Raw genomic sequence first — 20464 nt, 5'->3', positions numbered from 1 at the left:
ACAGTTAAAGTGTGTTATGTCAGAGGAGGGAGGTGGGGGACTGTAGACTGACTGAACATCCAGACGGCACATAGTTAAAGTTCCCAGCTGTCCCTGAACTAACACAATGGATTTCTCTTCTTTGGTAAACATCTCCTCCACGTTTGTTTAAGTTTTTTCTGAATCTCTGCTTGTCAGTTTGGAGCTGGACAGAAGCTCTGTGAAATAAAAGTCACATCTTTACATCAGCTGGCTGCCAGAATATTCTCTGTACCATCTGTGCTGCGATATCTGCTGCCAAATATCAGCTTAAATATATCAGGACTTCACTGGCTGATTAATGTGCTTTTATGTAACTAAACATTTACAATTAAACACATATTAAAATAATTTACACTCAGGTGAGAAAAGAAAACATTATTAACCTGATTCCAACGTGATATCTTTGTGACAGATTTTTTAACTGTTTTATGCTTTAAAAACTTTTTTTGATCCTATGCTGATACAAGTTTTAATTTACAAACCCTTGTAACAAAAATTACAGAAGAAGCCAAACTCCTCAAATGTTAAATACTGTCTAAACTTTACAAGAACTTTGTCTCAATAAAATACGATCAAAACTGAGAGAATTGTGATTTGAAATCAAAACTTTCTGATAAAAAGGGTAAATAAAGAAGAGCAGCAAGCACTGGAAGCCACACTAGTGTCTCCTGGAGGCTGCAGTATTCAGAGTGCCACAGGGATGATGGATTCTGCCTAACTTCCTCCTAATGCAGACTGTCGCTTGTTGTTAACATATACATGATATGTAGAAATGAAAAAACATATTGTCCTGTATTTATTCATTTCTTCCTGCTCCAGATAAGAACACATCGTTATGGTTACATCGTTAACAAACCAAATTACGAGCTCATCTTTAACAGCACATTAGGTGACTATTGTTACATAAAGTTGTATCTTATTCTATATCTTTCACACCTTGCTCATGTTCAAATGTTAATATTAGTTACAAAGACTGAAGATACAGTTCTATCTGCTCATTAACATGTGAACATTTCACTGTTCTGTTTCTTTTTATTTAATTTTAAACTGATTTTTAACAGAAGACTTGAGTCTCCTCCAATTGGCTCCCAGACCTGGGGTCCCCGGATATGAGGCCCGCAGTTGGACCCTTTCAGCCTTGATTCTGACACTCGATCCTTCCTGCTCTGATCCACAGTGGAGTCACTGTGGATCAGAGCGACTCTGCTGAGAGTGCAAATGTGTGTGTGGATGGACGAGCTGCAGGGGAGCCGAGTGTGTGTGTGTGCCGTTATGAAACCACTTTCTCCTTCCTCCACCTCCTCCTTTGCAGCCTACTGAGCTGTTGCCATGACAGCGCGGCATTTATCCCTCCTCCCGCACCCCACCCAACCACCCACCCAACTACCTTCACCACCAGCAGCAAGCTCCATGTCTCATTTCCATGTTGCCAAATATAACAGACAGACGGAGTGACAGAGGGAGGGATAGTCATGAACCGACTGTGTGTGTTTGTGTGTGTGTGTGTGTGTGTGTTTGTGTGTGTGTGTGTGTGTGTGTGTGAGAGAGACAGGAGTTAGATGATATCAGTTTTGTTGATTGTTGGTCTAATCATTCTACAGCTGACCTGGATGTCAAGGCTCTCACACACGCGCATGCATGCACGGCACACACACACACACACACACACACCTTTCTAATTAGACTGTTTCAGTTGCAGGGTGACTACAGTGATCTGGAGGGGACAAGGTTTATTAAGAGATTTTGAGTTTTTGTGATTTTCCGCTTTTAAACTGAAGAGGAAATAATTTAAGAAATGATGTAATGTCATCAAAAGTTATTTTTAGTTATAGAAGGACAATTTTAAGGATTTGAGGAGATTAAAACGATTAGCTTTGACTGACAGCTGAGAAAGTGTTGCAGAAATGAACTGAAGAAAAGCCAGGAAGAGAAATAAAATACTTGTGTGTCCATTTTTAAAAATCAGCCAGAGATTTCAATTATTTGATTTGATTTGATTCCTCAGACAGTCCATCTTTTCTCCAGATGGTCAACGTTTTACGTACAAAGAACTCGTTGAAATAAAATAAAGATTTTATCTTTTTGATTCTACAGGCCTTTTTTTAGCCTGAGTTTATATTGAGCTTAAATGCTGAATGTCTGTGGGACCAATACACTGTTCTAATATTATAGGAATTTCACATTGATTTGTTAATTTACACATTTATAGTCAAAAATTAATCAATTGACAATGAAACATCACTCTACAGTTTTTGTTTGCATGTGCCCATATTTGACTGCAGTGGTTAAATATTAATATGTAAATGATTTATCAGGCAGTATACAATATGTGTGTTTCCATTAACCTGCAATTTGAAGTTGTGAACTTAAAAATGAGTAATGGAAACCGCAATGAAATTGTCGCAAAAAAATGTATATGCTCAAGGCGGTTTTTCACACTATTCTACAAAGCAATATTTCGCAAAATTGAAATGTAAACACTTCTTTTGCATTCAACCGAGAGGAAATCCGTTGTGACGTTCAATTGGAATGATATCGCGCAAGAAAAACTTAAACTTTATTCACATAACATCACTCAGTGGAAACACAGACAAAACTGCAGTGAAAACCCGGCTATGTGTGTGCAGGTTGAGGGGCATAAATCAAAGTCTATAAATGTTATTTATGTATTTAAATGTTTATTATTTTCATTAGCAGCTTTTGGTCTAAATGTTCCTCATGCAAAATGTCACTTTTATGCAGACGACACTGTTATTTACTGCTCCACCTTGCACTGTTTAGTCTGCTTTGAATGTTACTGAACTCAGAATTACTGATTACTGAAATTGGTTCTTAATGCTGCAAAAAATGTTTTCAAAAAGAAAACCACTGACCAGCCACCTGCCACCATCTTTTATAGTGCAGAGATGAGTGTGTTATTGATCAGGTTTGTAAATGATAACTCCCTTTCTTTCAAGCTTTTTAGAAATAAATCTTGCTTTTATTTTGAGAAAAAGAAGAAAAAACTGTCTGCATTTCGTTTTGTTTTGATTATGGATGAAGATGTTGTATACAAACATACCTCTACACACTGTCTTCACACTCTAGATCCAGTGTACCATACAGCAGCGGTTCTCAAAGTGGGGTCTGGGGACCCCCAGTGGTCCATGTGGGGGCAAAAAGCAGAATAATTAATTTTCACTATAATTCCATATATAGGTAAGACAATGTCAGAATGCATGATTACTTTTGTCATGAGTTTCAAACACTTTCTGTAATAAAACATTTAAAAGCGAATGCTTTATCAGATGGGGGTCTGTGGTAAGTTTGAGAACCACTGCCATAGAATACAGAGGTTCATTAAATTAAGTGTTATTTTTTTTAATGATGGTGTTGTGTCTTTCTTATATATTTATTTATAAAATATGTTAATGTTTCACATATTTTCTGCAGGACACTCCTGTAAAAAGGCATTTCTCCTAGTTAAATAAAGTTATAAAAAGGCATAGGTTGGTTAAAATTTATTTTAAAACTAACTGTAAAGCTTCTTAAATACAAAACATTTCCTGCAACTGAATCACATTTTTGTTTTCATTTCCTTAATGTTTTAGGAGACCCGATTAAATCCAACATGGATGTCTTTAGTCCTGCTGCCAGAGTACTTCATGAAAGTTTCCTTCACGTGTTACATGGTGAGTCACACTGCTGATAATCTACAGCGAGGGAGTCATGGATTAAATCCAATCAATGAGCGATCGATAAACACGCTGATCTATGGCCCCAATAGGTTCTAACATATTGATCCAGACACATTTAATCTTCCAACCAGGGGTGAAATTCATCAGCAGTGAGGGAGGTGAGAGACAGAGAAAAAGAGGGGGGAGGAGGTGCAGGTAAAAGGGAGCTCTGATTACAGTCAACTTCCTTCAGAGGTGAAGGGGAGAAAACTTTCATTAACAAGTTCTAATGAATCAATCAGGGGTGATTTTAATATGATACTAGTTTGTCATGTCATTGTAATTACAATGTTGGTAATGCATTGATTCAGGTATGTTATACTTAAGAGTTCTTAAGTGATATTTGTAGCTGCTTTTTTGGCCACTTGGGGGCAGTAGAAAAAAGTATCATAAGCTTTTAAGATGATATGTTGTACTTGTGGGAGAAACATTTGCTTATTTACACATCCAGCAACATGATCATTCATCAATTATGAGTCTAAGTCCAGTATTCTTTCAGCTCAGTGTTTGGTCTCCACCAGCTCCTGAGGGAAAGATCTGTCTTTAGCTACTAAATGCTCCACTATGTTCACCAGGAGAGAGAGACTGAACCAGAACATTGAGGTGTGGGTCGGACAGCTGAACAATGATTCTGTAAAGCTGAGGCAGCTGCAGATACAGAAAAAAAGAGAAGCATCACTTTATCACACAACAAAGGACACACTGGCTGTCATCCAGTAACTAAACTGATCAGAAGATGACATGTGTCAGGTTCTGATTCAGCAGCTGATGGTGATGATGATGATCGTTTGATCACATTGTACATTTGCTTCATGTTAATCAATAACAGCAGCATGATGCCAAGATGGCGAAAAAGAAAAGTCAGACGACTCTCAACGATCGTCATCCACCAGGGGCTCACCTGACCTTAACGACTGTCGTTCACACGGGATAACAACAGGGTCACCTGACCCTAACGACGGTCGTCCACATGAGACCACAACAATGGTCAGGTGAAACCAGTACTTTCACAGGTACTTTGGTGGACCCACCCACAAGAGGTTAAATACCTGGGTCCTACTCCACTTTCGTGGTCAGACTAGTGCGGACTAGAGAGACCAATACATAAGAACTGATGAAGCCGCTTGGATAAGAGGCGAAACGTCTTCCACAGACAAATATAAGTCCAGTTGCCTTCGATTTAATTTGAGAAAGAGATAAGAGGCAGAGAAAACCTGGACAGGTCAGCAGTCAGTCACAGGGCTGACATATAAAGAGCGACAGCAATTCACACTCACATTCACACCTCCAGGCAGAAAAGCCCCGAACGGTTGGTTTGAACCCAGAACCTTATTGTTATGAGGCAACAGCTCTAACTCATGCATGATTAAAAAAAATAAATAAATCTAATCCAAAACACACATCTGAGAGTTTGCTAAGAACATATGTACAGCCTGTGCCTTGAGTGAACTGACCTCATTAACCAGACCTGTGTGCTGGTCTTTATTCCACCTCCTGGTGCAGTTTGTTGGTGGAAACATGTTTAGCTCATGAGGCAGCAGTCAGTGCTGATAAGGGGCTTTCAATCCACTGCCCATAAACTACAGAGTCAAGGATGTTACCTTCAACACACACAATATACTGAAAATTGATAGTAAAATGAGTCCTTCAAAATCACCAGAACCAGAACCAATGTCAGAAGTGTTTTTGTTTATGTTTTATCACTGTGAGGACGCTGAGCAGCTACAGTTGGCAGGACTCCGTTTTCAGGACACTGGACCGATGGGGTAAAACCACACACACACACACACACACACAAGCTCACACAGCCTACTTTCACAGCACGTACACACGCATGAATCGCATACATACAGGCGTGCATGGGTCACACACTTAACTGGCTGCACATGCACATACATATGAGCACACACACACACACACACACACACACACACACTGCTGACCGAGCTCATTTATACTCCCGTTATCGTCATCAGCACACAGAGGACGAGATGTCAGCAGCTGTTTACAAAAACAGGGTCAGAGGGAGGGAGGGAGAGGGAGAGGGAGAGGGAGAGGGAGAGGGAGAGAGAGAGAGAGAGAGAGAGAGAGAGAGAGAGAGAGAGAGATGGGGTGGGGGGGTTGTCTGTAGACTGAAATTAAAATCCTGTCAAAATCATGCCCACTTTGGTGCTGCTCTAGTGTTCTAGTCGAGGATTAAGAAAGAGATCCCATCTCCACCTGTTATAAACATGTGAGATATATCTGGATATCTAATCTGGATCAGATTAACATGTGAAGGTGTAAATAACATCTGGACAGATTGGTAAAAAATTTGAGTTGATCACATTTCTCTATTGTTGTCCTTTACATCTTTACCTTTAACGTGTTTTATATAAGTGAGAACACTTAACAAAAGCAGGTGTAAATGCAAAGGCTGCTCATCAGATGTTGTTATCCAGATAATGTGTCAGGATACTGATCAGAGCTCAATAATAGGTTTAAATGGAAAGAAAGAAAGAAAGAAAGAAAGAAAGGATCTGCAGAGGAGAACAGAGAGGTGAATCATGTATCCTCTTTAAATGTGTTTTTTTCTTCTCTGAATCCTACAGATCTGACTCCTCTGACTCCTCCACACCCACACTGCAGAATAACATCACTCTTTCTGTTCATTACCTCAACTGTTCTTCATCAGCCTTTGCCTCCCGGATCAATAGGATAAAACAGCACTGATGTCTAGTGATGGTTATGACATCATCACAGCGTCGTGTGTCTGATGACTCACACTGATGTTTCACTTATGTACAGAAAATAATCATCAGCTCCAGCAGAGACTGTGCTTGAATTTGTAATTAACTGATGCAACATGTATCGCATTTTACTGCTTGTATAATACAGACTGTTACTGTGGTCAGAGCAAAACACTGATAATCTTAACTGACCAAATATGTCCCATATATTTTTAGTACACTGTGTCTCCCACCCTCACATGCTGCTGAACACCAGGCTGCCGGACGGTGAGTTCACTGTTTCCTTCCTCTTGAATCTTTAATAACAGCGTTCAAAGATCATACCAGCGTTTTGCATTTTTTATTCTGTTTACTACACCTCAGTTAAAAAGTGCACTTCAGGCTGCTCTCAGTGGAACTGAAGCTTATTGTGCTGCATTCAGGGGCGTCTGTGACTCAGGAGGTAGAGCAGATCGTCCACTAATCGGAAGGTTGTGGTTTGATTCTTGGCTCCTTTCATTTTGAAAAGTGTAAAACATCCATAAAGTTCTTATAGTCTTTACCTGCTCCGTCAGTGTCATTCGTGTGGCCAATCCCAGCGGATCAGTCCAAGGCTGAGTTTCTTTCCCAGTCCAACCATGGAGCTGATGCTGGTCTGACTTTACTGAGAGGAGAACCCTACAAGCTGCTTAAGGGTCCAGCTTGATTCAGAACTGGCTTTTCTTCTCCATGTGTATGTAACTTGATGGTTCATAATCTTACATGTCTATGTTCATTAGTGACGGCTACAGTATACATGATAACGTTAGCCAACTTCCTATTACCAATATTACGAATCTGTTCAACAAATGTTGCTATCGTCAGCTGGCTTACTGTGAGCATTCATGTGGAGCATTCACAGGAATGCTAACGTGGGCTAATGGTTGTGGTTAGATGTTTTTTTGTTGGCTTCAATTTACACAGGGTAACTTTATTCAGCTGAGCTTCTTGTGTGTTTCGTGGACACTTTCACTGAACTTCATAACACCTTGCTGACTGATACCATGAAGGGAGCGGGAGGTGTGGCCGACAAAGCATTTGTTTTAGTCCCAGATGCTGGTGGTCTAGTGCGACATCTAGTGTCGGTGAAGATTGTTTACAGAACCATTAACTGTGCAGTTAGCTTTGATGCTAATTAGCTACTAGCTATCCACCAAGACCAGACTTGGTCAAATATAGCTTAATATAAATTAAATGCTAAATTTGATCGCTAATATCTACAAGTTAATTTCAAAACAGCTGCAATGAGAAATCTATAAATCCATGTGAAAGTTTGTTAAGAATAACAGGAACATGGACATAGTGTGTGAAATTCACTCATTGCTGTATGAAAAATATCCATGTGACTTAGCTTTGAGACTCAACACTCAACAAAGAGACTGAAGCTGCTGAATGTAGGTCTGAGTGCCTGTTTCAACTGCTTTGTCGTGTCCTACAATTTTTCCTGCTTCCTTATGTGTGCGTCCTGTTTTTCACTGCTTCAGCCTGAGGTGCTGCAAGGTGCTGCAAGATAAATCTGTGTGAGGGTGTTTTGCATTTTGCTGCATCATGCCCTTTTACAAAAATCACTCAGAAACCAGTGTAGGCAGCTCTGCAACATGCTGTCATGCCTCCGTGCCATAATCTGCCCCAGTGCAGTGTGGGATTTATTGGCTCACACTCAGTTACTTGAAGAGGCAGTGAGCAGCCGACTGTACTGTGTGATTTCATAACGAATCAGCCTTATCTTCACCGCTGTCAGACTCCATCATTGTTCTCTGCCCGTTACATCATTTGCAAGCTTGAGGTCAGCTTTTTCTCACGATATCAGCTTTACCTGAACGTCCCATGACTCAGGGATTAGAGAATTCTTCTTTCTGAACTTTGATGCTTCAAGATGCCTCGGATGAACCCAAATCTGAAAGTCTGAGTCACACTTCATGTACCTCAGGGTACAATCTGTTTTATTTTTTGGCTTCACGAATGAAAGCTTATAAGACAATAAAGCAATAGTACTATTAAATCTGTCCTTATGAGTCATCACTGCGTTTCCCCAGCCTTCATTTCTGCAGGTCTGTTGGGAGCTTCTCTCCTTCTGCTCTGTGTTTGCTGTGGAGGGGAGGTGAAGCTCTGTTCCCAAAAGCGGTGTGAGCTTTGCAAAGGCTTGAGTACCCCGAGCACCGATGGAGGTTAAAACCATTTCAACTGTTAGCGAGAGTGTTGTCCTTCAAACAGGATTACCACAGTTGCATGGCAACAGCAATCGCCATGACCAGCGCTTCCCACAGACAGAGGATCAGAGTTATCAGTTACAGAGGAACTGCCTGGTAGACGCATGGGACAACTGCAACCCTGCATCCTGTTGCCTATGGCACCACACAGCCCTCTGTGCAAAGACGACAGCCACAGACGGCAGTGAGGCTCCGTCCTTCTCAACACTTCCTGATAGGATGCTCCTAAGATAGTGTTGCCAGGCAACAAATCCATTTCCAGGCTGCGAACTAACTGAAAATGTATTCAGAGCAACAAAATTACAACAAAATATGAGCAAAAAAAGCAAAGGAGGAAGCTTCTGAGCTACCTGGTAAGTGGTTACCATGGTGATTAGTACCGCAAACAACCACACTTTTACATAAAGCATGTTTTCTTCATAGTCTCATAGAGAACAACCAATCATATTGCTTAGGAGAAATATCTATTACATAACACTGTTCAGTCTTTGCTCCACCAATTATCAGTGTTAGAGATGCTGTAGTCGTTTAGTTCGTCTGTCTCTGGAGTCTCACGCACTCCTGCTCTCCTGCAATATGTAAATTACCACTACAACCTTCCACTCTGTAGCCCTATTAGCTGATAAAAGAATGAATATTTATCAGCCCTGCACACACACCAATCTCACTATCTCAGTACAGAAAAAATGCACAGGGGCATCAGCTGCCCCCTCTCCTTCAGAGGAAGAAACACTTCGACAATGTCACCTCTCCTGTTTGTTTTCTTTACAATGAATCAAGTTCAACAAAAACAGCTTTACCTTTAATGTTAAATTTGTTGCTTTTCATTTCATCTTTCTACCAGTGATGAATCAAACAATGATGATTCAAATTTCCTGGTCAAATTTAGCAGGTGGGCACATATTTCTAGGGTTGCACAAAACCTGCGTGAGAGAAGCTGCAAAGTTAGTATCAAAGTCAAAGATTAGCACGAGTTTTGGCAAAGCAGACAGTGGGATGACAGGCTGGCAGCAGGGTTTGAGTTTGGAAATGTAGTGACAGGATATATTAACACAAACTTTCTACAGCAGTTCAATATCAAGATTTAGAGGCATAAGCTACACATTAGAAAAGACAAAACTGATTCTCTAGAGAGCATTTGAATTTCACTGCGCATCTGAGGGAGATGAAAGGCCCTTTGAGAGCCTATATTCAACATGGCTTCCTTTTTTCTCATTAAATAAACTTTCTCACAAGATTTAAAAGCCAGTTTCACTATTTTACCAGAAAAATTCTAATTGGTTTCCAGCATTTAGAAGGAAGACTTTATTCATGTCAGCCCACCTCTGAGACCCTCTCGTGCTACCTTTGGCTTTGGTTTTAGAAAGTATACCTTAAACTCTAACTTACGATTTGTGATGGTGGAGGGTGTGGGCGTGGTGGTTGTTGGCAGCATTGGCTCTGTGCAGTCGCTCAAGCCTCTCCTTTTCTTTCTCCACGAAGTTGGTGTTGGTGCCGGTGCTGGTGGAGGGTACTCGGGTCAGCCGGCTGTGGGCCCGGGGTTGATCCCTGGGTGGGATTGGAGGAGGGGGAGGTGGAGCCGGGGATGGGGAGGACATCGGAGCCGGAATTTGGGTTGGGATTGAGATGGAGGTTGGGGCTGAAGCTGGAGCAGGAACCGGGATAGCAGTTGTACTGGTGCTGTTGGTGCTGTTGTAGGAGTGGTGGGTGGAGGAGTGGTGGTGGTGCTGCTGATGATGCTGGTGGTGGTGGCTGTGGTGAAGGGGGATGGAGGAAGGAGGCTGGGGAGGAGTTTGGTGTTGGCTGTTGTGGTGGTGGTGGTGGTGGTGGTTTTTTGTAGAAATGGATGTTGATGTGGTCTGTGTCGGCGGAGGCGGTGGAGGAGGAGGAGGGATAGGAGGCTCAGGAGGAGCAGGTGGAGGAGGAGCAACAGGTTGCCGGTCCAAACGCAGGTCCTTGTTCTCCTGGCTGAGGCGGTCCAGTTGGACCTCCAGCTCCTCGATTCGGCGCCGCTGGGTTTCTAGAAGCTTCTGCTGGCTCTCGATGATGTTGTTGAGTTCAAGAAGATATTCCACGGCCCGGTTCGGGCTTTCTGGGCTGCCCTGGCCTGGGCCTTGATTAGCATCCATGGCTCAATGGTCAGAGAGTTAGCACACAAAGGCTAATTTGAACCTTGGGATAAATAAAAGCCAGGAAAATGGCAAGTGACCAAAGTTTACAAATGCTAAATTTTAAACTAAGGAGCCTAAATGCTGTCTGCACTAGATGAAATGCTGCCTGAGTCACAGCTACAGCTGGTGCAGAGCCGAAGGCTAACTCGCTGAGTGTTAGATACCAGAGAGGCTGGTCGAGTGGTGTCACAGGCAAATGAGCCCAAACTACCACAACTGACTAAACACTGAACTGAAGCCTCAACACAACAGAGAAAATCTAAAACTACTATCTAGACCTAGAGCACAGCTGCCTTACTATGAACTCTAAAGTCAAGTCTACAACCTAAAGGCTAATGTCTAATAAACTACAAAACTACACCCTATGGCCCTAAGCCCTACACCCTAAAAACTTAACTACCCTTCACCCTCCCCCCCACAAGAGGTAAGTGGGGGGGAGAGGACTTTCTCTTCTTCGAGAACTGATTTGAAGATCAAGATGGACCTTGTCCTTCTGGGCTCCAATCGGAGAGGTGTATTGAATCGTCGACCATTCCCTGGTTCAGTCAGGTGTTCCTGTTGGGGTTCAGACCCATGACAGTTATAAAACAGAACAAAATTTCTAGGAGATAGATTGTCTTCCTCTCCCCCAACAGTCAGAACAGTCTGTTTGTTTTTGTGTTCGTCAGTGAGTCAGTTGTATCCACTCTCTGCACGCCATGCAGAATATCAGAACATGGGTTTCCAAGAAGCAGCTGTGCAGACCATAGCTGACAGAGACTTTATTTGTCCCTCTGGATCAAAGATACAGCACATCATCATTGTTGAGTGGCTGCAGATTGTCCAACACAAATGGCACAAGTGATATTTTTCTCTTCCAGCATCCAGTGCAAGTGTTTTTTCTAGTGCTGCAGCAGAAATTCAGTCTGCACCACCTTGCATGAACTTCCAAACAAGTTGACTAATCGCCTGCTTCCCTGCAGGGCCTCATTTAAAATCCTGGGGTCAGAGCCCCTGTGGTAATTCTACAAATCAAACAGTCTGTAAAATTTTCTGAGCTCAGTTCAGACCCTCTCCATAATCAAAACAGTCTGGAACCAAAAGTTGAGCTATCAACACAACGCAACGCTCCACAAACTGAAAACGTAATGTTCGTCAAAGATCATCTTCTAGCAAACATGGAAGACAAGAGGTTGACCTCTTCCTGGTCCATGGGTTCACCTGCAGGACTCAGCCAGTCTTCCTGCAGTCGGTCTATCAGGGGAAGTGTTGAGCAAAGGTTAAATCTCATGTCAGATGTATGTCTTCTCCCTGGATACCATGAGGCATTCAGGATTCAGCGTCATTATCATCCTTTTGGATGACACTTCCAGTTCCTTCTTCATGTCGTCCATCCATTGCATGAAAAAGAAGAAAAAGAAAGGGTAGATGAGAAGACAAATAAAGGCGCTGAGGCAGAGTCAACAGGAAACATCAACTTGTGATACTTTCACAATGTTGTTTTTGGGACAAAGACCTGTCCTTTCCTTCTTTCATCTACCTTTGCCCCTCTCTTTTACTTCCCTTACTTTCGCTTTTGTTTTAAATTTGATTTTCTCACCTGTTTTTCTTTTCTCCCGTTAATGTTTACTTCCTGTGTCTTAATTTTTGTCTTCCTCCTCTTGCCTCTTCATCAACCTCCTCTCTGCTCTCCATGTACCTCTTCTCTTTTCATGTTGCTGTTACTTTCTCACCACCATCCCTTTCATTTCTCTCTATGGTTGCTAGGAGTGTGAGGTCTTTCAGCCCATAAATACCAATGACATGCTCTGTCAAAGCCATCAGAAACAAGAAAAATCATCACACACCATCAGCCTCTCCTCCCACACTCTATCACTATTCCTCTTCTGTCTTCGTCCACCTCTTTCTATCCGTCTTGCTTTCTTTTGTTTTTAGTTTAGTTTAGTTCTTTTTGTCACAGTTTTACTTCTGCTTTACCAATTCAAACCTGTGAAGTTCTGTGTACATCACTATTTCAATGTCATATCTATAGACAACAGACTTCAAAGAGACCAAAACCAGCCTTGAGAATTGTAAATTCCAGCCTTGTGTTAATGCATGATCCAGCATTTTAATTATAAGTAAAGCTTCTGGTTTGTCATAATAGGCCATCTCATGTGACACTGAAGCCTGTGTCTGAATCACTGCTCAAATCTCACATTTGTTTAGTAATTCAAATAGGTCTGGTGCTCCATGTCAGCCAGCTGGAGACCAATAAGAGTTTAGTAGGTGGAATTACAAATTTGGACATTATCTTCCCACATATATTCAAGAAAAATAGCTACAGAAAATCATGACAACACGGATGAGATTGACGCAGCTGCAGAGGTCGTTTTAAAGAGAACCTGTTATGCTTTTTTGAGTTTTCCCTTTCTTATAGTGTGTTATATAGCTTTTTGTACATGTAAATGTAACTGTCAGGGCAAAACCCAATTTTCTCATTTGTATGAAATGCCTCGTTGGGGTTGTAGACATCAATACGTCCCTTAGTGCTGTCCACCTGCAGGCTGGACACCCCCTTCAAGCTTGGCATGCTCCCACACAAGGCACAGCACATAACTAATTATGAGTTTTCTTTAGTTTTGCAGCCATACCAACAAAGACACTGTATTCTCAATTGCGTGGAGAAATCTACTTCATTTTTTCGATGGTTCCCTCTACTGCTCCAAACATTATAGTGCAAGTCCAGCACTTCAAGGAGGATTGCTTCAGAAACCACGCAGTTAGACGCTTGCTTTTTGTAACTGTTATTTCTGTAGTTCACACTAAATGTGGGCGAAGACTCAGGCTCACAGCCTGTCAGTCTGCATTATTATTGTAGATCTGTGATGTGACCTGATTGCGTTGGTAAGAAACAGTCTAGCAAAGATATAAATTCTTAAACATTTGTCAATACTGACATGCTATACCTCGGTAACTCGGATAAATTATCCACAATTCAACTGCTCAGTTCATTTTTCAGTAACTGTGCGCACTAAAGTTTAATTAATTCAGATTTACCCATCGTAAACCAGGAGGACCGAGAAGCGTTGGAGACTCCCTACCTCTGAAGTTCAATTGTCTGTCTATTCCGCCATTATTTGTATTCCTTAAGTCTGGAAGCGTCCACACATAAAAAAAAATTAAAAGGGTTTTTCATAAAAGTATTCAAAGTTATGAATATTGACATGTACTCTTTGCAGACTGTCCAGCGACTTGATTCGCAGCACTTCTCTCTTCTGCTTCTTCCCTCATACGACTGCCTGACAGTGGGTACACTCTTTTTCCTAATCTAGTCCAATTTGTGAAGGTGAATTGGGTCTATCCTCTTCTTGTTCAGGATTGGACTCTGGCTCAAACCGATTAGGCAGAACTGAAGCCGTAACAGCAACAACTGTTTGTCTACAGCAAGACACGCGGAATGTGTGGTTACCATTGTACCGCCAAGAATAAAATGATGAATAGGGATTGGAATTGATAAGATTTTATTGATACCAAGGCCATTATCGATTCTGTTTATCAATCCGATTCTTTATCGATTGCCTTATCCCATTATTCCAAACCAAATAAGCCCCCGTCCCAACAAAAAAAATCGGCAATGTGAACACAATGTCAGGCCAAAGTGAGATAGTGAAACAAAACAGTAATTCAGTCCAATTATCAGGTTAGTGATGCTAATGCCCATGCCTTTTTCTGAACCATTAGCTTCTGTTGTCTTCCATCTCTCCTAATTTTATTTGTTGTTGATGTTGCTTGATTGTTTCTCATATCCATTCCCGCTCTCCATAGCCACAACAAGGCAAACACTAGCCATTCAAACAGCTAATGCCACACAACATTAAACACTATGAGGACTGTAAAAACTTCCAGTATGAAGTCCCAAGTTAGGATTACAGTTAGCCCTTTTGAGGCTACCACAGGCTCTGTCTGGATGTCTATTTACCACTTCCTGATCCTCTCCTCTGAATAGCAATTGTCCGGTCACAATTTAGCCTCTCTCAGTAGGAACAACAGTAGGAACAATGTGCAGTATCTACAGTTTCCACAGACAAGAAGTGTAAAGAACGGATTAACTGTGCTTTGGCCTGCTTAAACATAAGCTACAAAAATGAGCATGCCTGGCTAACTAGGTTACTACATACATTAAACACCTAGCATTACTACCAAGGTCCAGATTTACCATCTCTTTAGCTATATTTTGTGGAGTTACAGTGGAACACTGTGATTTTCTTGAAATTTTTTTTAAACATTCTGAAAGTAGAAAGTGTTCGTCCAAGCTGGATTTACCTTGATGTTTCTACCACACACTAAGAATAAGACATTTACTAACGTCACCCTAAAGGATTTCTGATTATAAAGTCACTCACACTATCAAAAATAATATACATAGTTACATTATTGCCAATTTCTACTTAAATGCTCCTTCAGAAAAAGTTTCAGCTGTTGATACTGCACCACACACACACACACACACACACACACACACACACACACACACACACACACACAAGAACAAAAACACACAAAGGAGCCCTTTGGTCTCGATTGCAAAGGGGCCAAACAGATTCAGCTTTTATATCTGTTCCCATTAAGCATGTTCAATTATTCATGACTCACTAACTGACCACAATCCCTCTCTGCCCCTTTCTCTCTCTCTCTCTCCCTTTGTCTCTGTCAGGGTCTCTCTCTCTCTCTCTCTCTGCAGATCACTGGTTCATGCCTGACTTCTCTGTTGTAAACTCAATGCATCTGAAGCTTGGCAAAAAGCACTGATTAAAGTCAACAGATTTGACTTAAACAAAAACAATCTTTATAACGTAGCCTATGTTGTGGAAAGACAAGTTGAGGAAAAGGTAAAACTGATTTTAAAATTATTTATTAAAAAAAATATTGTGAAAGAACAAGCCTTGAATAGTTTTAATGGAACAGATAGTTGGTCAAATTATTTGAATTTATAGTTTTTGAACTTAATATGAAATCCATTTTCTCTAGTTAACAGTTCTGGCTCTGCCTTCATTGAGTTGGGAGTAGTTACTGCTGCTGTTTTAATGTCTGCTGACAAAAACAGTACTTAGGTCCCATGAATGAGACGGCATCCATTAATTGATAGGTGCGCATATGAGCAGCAATTTGCCTAAAATCTGTAAAAACATTGGATGTATTTTTGAATTCACTTCCTCAGGACATCATTATCTTCATAACTGACATAATGAATAAACCTCCATAAACTCACTTAAAAGTCAGAGAAAAACAGATGCTCCTTGTAACTACAGAGCTTCAGTTTTCTTCAGTATCACAGTATCCAGTGATAGTTGTCTGTACATCATTATTCAAGCTAATTTAGCATATGTTTATTTGTGAAAATATGGCAAAATGTAAACAAAACCCAAGGCTCAAGTTGTAGCCCGCAGCTAAATAACTGACTCCATTGGCAACAACACTGGTGTAGAAATTAAAACTAGAGCTGGTATGTAACCAGGTTTTTGGAAATTCTGGATGAGAGCCGCCTGTAAATCTGCCTCTTTAGCTGCTAGATGTTCCACTTTCTCCACCAGCTATTGCCTCTCACTGTTTGTCTGCTGGATGGTAATGTACAGTGAGCTTGTTTAATGAAAACAGCTGCAGTTTTATAAGGTGAGGTTGATGAACTTGTCTACAGCCTGTGTGCAGCTGGAAAACCAAAACCATGAACCAAACACTTATAAACAGCTATGAAGAGCTGTTGAATTTGTTCTTAGTTGTACCGTAGAAGGGCGGCAACACTATTTTGTTTTCATTATTGATTCATGTATTATTTTCCAAAGTCAGACTCAAAGGTACCTTTTGGAGTTTTCTCATACACAAACACTTGTTAACAATCAATGTTTCCCACCAAAAAGTACATGTGTACCCTTGTGATATAACAAACATGTAAAGTTCTTTTCCTTCCTCATAAACATTTGGAAAAATGTTTTTCCAAATGTTTTTAAACCTGCACATCCATGTTCATGCCCATATTTGCCACTTGCCATTCTTCTTCTTCATGCATGTTACAACACTTTGCTTCATCTCACCATCAATCAGTGGAAAAGCATAAAACCATCAGCAGGAATGTTTAGGCTGTATGGTCAACTGCATGCTAATGTGCATAAGATAAATTAAAACATGGATTCCATATCACTCCTACGTGTGGTCAAAAACCACAACACACCTTCAATTGTTTGGTCAATAAAATGTCAGGAATTAAATCATCATTTCACAAAAGTCAAGTTCAAATATTAATTTCCTTATTTTGACTGACCACCAGTCCAGAAACCAAAGATATTAAATTTAGAACACCAGCAAATTTCTGGGCCTTCAAGGACGTAGAGTTAGTTGAACAACTCAGCCATCACCGTGACAACTGAGCAAACTCCATGACTGAACAAACTACACCTACTAATGACAAATGTGAAATGTGGTTGAAAGCACTGAAAAAGCTAATGAGTGGTTATCAATATTGTGATAATACCAATGTATAAATAACAATGTGAAAACATGGGGACTGTGAAAGATGAACCCACAGAGAATTATTCTTGACTTTAACAAAAGGTAAAAAGAAAAAACTACAGCTCCAATTAAAAAAAAAAAAAAAAAAAAAAACTACAAGCATGGCAGTGCGAGTATTTACATCACTGTAACTTTATTTCATCCATATCCATAAAACTCACAAACTCTCTCCTCTGACAACATTTTTACATCTCTCCAGTTATAATCTCTGCAGTCTAACAACTTCTACAGTCTTCAGTTCTCTGTCTGAACTGACCACAACCCTTCATGTTGATCATTGAGCCACGATGTTTAGCTCACAGATGGCTTATGGGAAATGGTGTTTGTTAAAGGCCGCTAAAAACAAATTGAATAAACAATGATATTTATTTTAGAGAATGACTGTAATTATCCACAAAATTTTCCTAAGCAACACAACTATTGCAAAAAAATGGATTTTTAGTTATAGCTATAGTTTTAGTTACAAATGACAGTGAAACCAGAACCTGGAAATTCTGGTTTCAATTACGCCCCTCTGCCACTGGTCAAAAAACATGCCAAGATCAGGCTTTTGTCGCGATGGAAAAGCGACCAATAAGCATTCAACACCGGGTCAAATGACTCTGCAGAAGACACCAGTATTTATCGGCTCCAGCGCCGATCAACAGTGATGTAAACACGACACAAGGGTGAACACGCCAATTTCCCTGCTGTAACGTCTTTCAGATCACACAGACACTGTAGACAGACCTTTTTACCCGCTTTTCAAAAACCCACTTATACTTGCATTTGGACTAAAAAGGGTATTTGACTCTCTACAACAAGTTTCAGCTTGTTGTTCATCTGTCCGGACACAGCGTTACTGTTCCAGTTCACTCTCTCTGCTCTCATAGGCCGGTCCCTGTCCATCACCTGCTCAGCAGCAAACAGCAGACAAAGTCAGAGAGCAGCTGGTGAACATAGTGGAGCATTTAGCAGCTAAAGAGCCAGATATTTTCCTCAGGCGCTGGTGGAGACCAAACACAGAGCTACAAGAGAGGGAATACTGGACTGAGATTCATCAGGTGACACTATTACTGCCGTGTGTAAACAAGAAACTGTTTGCTAACAAGTTCGACATATCGACTAAAAAGGTGATGTTCACTACTTGTTTTCACACATGGCCAAAACGATCAGTTGGTGACTAAATTACTCTTTTCATCAATAATGAACCTTTGTGATCAAAACCAAAATTATCTCTTGAAGAAACACATGGGAACATAAGGATGTTTTTCTATCATTTGACTGATTTGACCCTTTAGAGAAATCTGTCATTTATCCCTGAAATAAATCTTCCCTCTCAGCAGCTTCTTTATAATCACACTGAATCCATCAGTGTGTCGCACACTGAACAGTTTTTTTGTCTCATGATCTTTTATATAATTTGGGTCTAATTTAACAGAAGCAAGATTTTAATTGGCCAATTTTACAGTTGTGTTATCTGCCACACACACACACATAGTTCATACAGCCCACACATATTTCACTCTCTCTCTCTCTCTCACACACACGTGAATCACATACATACAGACGTGCATGCACCACACGCTAAACAGTTAACACAGGCTGCACATGCACATACATATGAACACACACACCATAATCCTTATGGCCTATATAGCCGACAGTTACACATACATGACACGCATGCGAGCGCGCGCAGTCACTAACTCACGCACACGCACAGACACGATGCAGCATCCAGAAAAAAAATGAGCGGAATAAGAAGCAGGCGGCAGAGGCTCACAGGTTTCAGCGGCTCCTGCAGAGGTGATGGAGGGATGAAGGTGGAAGAGGAGGAGGAAGAGGAGGAGGGAGGATTATTGATCCCAGCTCACCCCTCTCTCTCTCTCTCCTCCTCCGCTGTTGCTGTCACTATCATCTCTCTCCAAAAAAAAAAACAACAAAAAAAAAAACACACAACTGCTGCTGCTGCGCGGATTTTCCTCTTCTTCCTCTTCTTGTTGATCAGATTGTGATCAGTTCAGTCCCTCCTCCTCTCCTCTCTTTCTTCATGTATTCCTCTGCTCGCCTCACTGCTGCTGCTGCAGGCCCGGCTCCTCTCCTCCTCCTTCTCTTCCTCCTCCTTCTTCTTCCTCTTTTTCTTCTTGTTGCCGAGTCAATCTCTTTCTAATTATCATTCCTCTGCGTCTGACAGCCGAGCGATCCGCTGCTGCAGCGCCGCTGATCCCCCCCTCTCTCTCCGCATGTGCGTGTGAATGGACAGCGCTGTGGTTATTATCACTGGTGAAATATGAGGTTTTTTTCTTCTTCTCCGCTATTCTGTCGTAGAGAGAGGAGGCGGAGGAGGGAGGAGGTGTCGAGTCCAGACGGGCTGCCTGGATGGATGGAGGAGGTGGAAAGAGAGGACAGGAGGAGGAAGAGGGAGGAAAAGTGTGTGTGTCGGCAGCAGAGAGGAAAAAACGCGCAGTGTCACGCAGCCACAAACGCAGAAATCACATCGCCGGAGAGCGCTGGTTTACCGCACAGCCACGAACATCACAGATCTTACAGCGGCTCTGAGATGAGGTCTGGGGCTCCTGAAGGTTTCAGGAATATCACAGAGACTCATCTGGAGGGGCCATAGGTCATGAGGCTGTGTTTGAATGTCGCTACACACCCATTAAGGAATAGTGTACACAACATATAGTAGATTAGTATACTACAGAAAGAGGAGGAGCAGGTACAAATACTGTAGTAATGTATAATACTATAGGAGTTCCGACCTAACTTAGTAATGACATTGTTACACCAAACTCCATACACAAAATCCAGGTTTATAATCATGAGATGAACCTGTCAGCGGGCACCTGCGCAAAACATCTGGTGAGGGGGCCAAGACTGAGAGAAATCCAAGACTGCAACAAATATCATGATCATTACTGATCAATCCGGCAAATGCTTTCTTGAGTGATTGATGGACTGATTGATCAGTTAAATGTTCTTAAATAAAGTCCTTAAACCTGCAACAACTGATTATTTGGCCACTTGTTTTCAGCAGAAACACGCTGTGAACAGAACACTGACATATCACCAACTTTTTTTAAGTTGATATG

This window comes from Seriola lalandi, unplaced genomic scaffold (assembly GCF_002814215.2).
Source record: "Seriola lalandi dorsalis isolate HSWRI2012SDOR001 ecotype SW California unplaced genomic scaffold, Sedor1 jcf7180002054917, whole genome shotgun sequence".
Taxonomy (NCBI): domain Eukaryota; kingdom Metazoa; phylum Chordata; class Actinopteri; order Carangiformes; family Carangidae; genus Seriola; species Seriola lalandi.
This window is presented reverse-complemented; position numbering follows the sequence as displayed.